Raw genomic sequence first — 1,342 nt, 5'->3', positions numbered from 1 at the left:
GAAAGCCCAGCAACACCTCTACTTTCTCAGAAGACTAAGGAAATTTGGCATGTCCGCTACGACTCTCAGCAACTTTTACAGATGCACCATAGAAAGCATTCTTTCTGGTTGTATCACAGCTTGGTATGGCTCCTGCTCTGCCCTAGACCGCAAGGAACTACAAAAGGTCGTGAATGTAGCCCAATCCATCACGCAACCCAGCCTCCCATCCATTGACTCTGTCTACACTTCCCACTGCCTCGGCAAAGCAGCCGGCATAATTAAGGACCCCACGCACCCCGGACATTCTCTCTTCCACCTTCTTCCGTCAGGAAAAAGATACAAAAGTCTGAGGTCACATACCAACCGACTCAAGAACAGCTTCTTCCCTGCTGCCGTCAGATTTTTGAATGGACCTACCTCGCACTAAGTTGATCTTTCTCTACACCCTAGCTATGACTGTAACACTACATTCTGCACTCTCTGCTTTCCTTCTCTATGAACGGTATGCTTTGTATAGTGTGCAAGAAACAATACTTTTCACTGTATACTAATACATGTGACAATAATAAATCAAATCAAATCAATTCACTATCCAGGCTGGAGCTGGCAAGTTGTGGTAATCATGATGTGGAGATGCCGGCGTTGGACTGGGGTAAACACAGTAAGAAGTTTAACAACACCAGGTTAAAGTCCAACAGGTTTATTTGGTAGCAAAAGCCACACAAGCTTTCGGAGCTGCGCGGGTGACGGGTGCGGGTGGCGGGTGACGGAGCTACAGTGGACAGAGTACCCTTCGTTGTCCAGTACTTCCCCGGAGTGGAGAAGCTACGGCATCTCCTCCGGAGCCTTCAACATGTCATTGATGAAGTCTAACATCTCGCCAAGGCCATCCCCACACCCCCACTTCTTGCCTTCAAACAACCGCACAACCTCAAACAGACCATTGTCCGCAGCAAACTACCCAGCCTTCAGGAGAACAGTGACCATGACAGCACACAGCCGTGCCACAGCAACCTCTGCAAGACGTGCCGGATCATCGACACAGATGCCATCATCTCACGTGAGAACACCATCCACCAGGTACACGGTACATACTCTTGCAACTTGGCCAACGTTGTCTACCAGATACGCTGCAAGAAAGGATGTCCCGAGGCATGGTACATTGGGGAAACCATGCAGACGCTGCGACAACGGATGAATGAACACCGCTCGACAATCACCAGGCAAGACTGTTCTCCTCCTGTTGGGGAGCACTTCAGCGGTCACGGGCATTCGGCCTCTGATATTCGGGTAAGCGTTCTCCAAGGCGGCCTTCGCGACACACGACGGCGCAGAGTCGCTGAGCAGAAACTGATAGCCA

Source organism: Mustelus asterias, chromosome 12 (assembly GCF_964213995.1).
Source record: "Mustelus asterias chromosome 12, sMusAst1.hap1.1, whole genome shotgun sequence".
Lineage (NCBI taxonomy): Eukaryota > Metazoa > Chordata > Chondrichthyes > Carcharhiniformes > Triakidae > Mustelus > Mustelus asterias.
The sequence above is the reverse complement of the archived record's forward strand: the minus strand, read 5'-3'. Positions refer to the sequence as shown.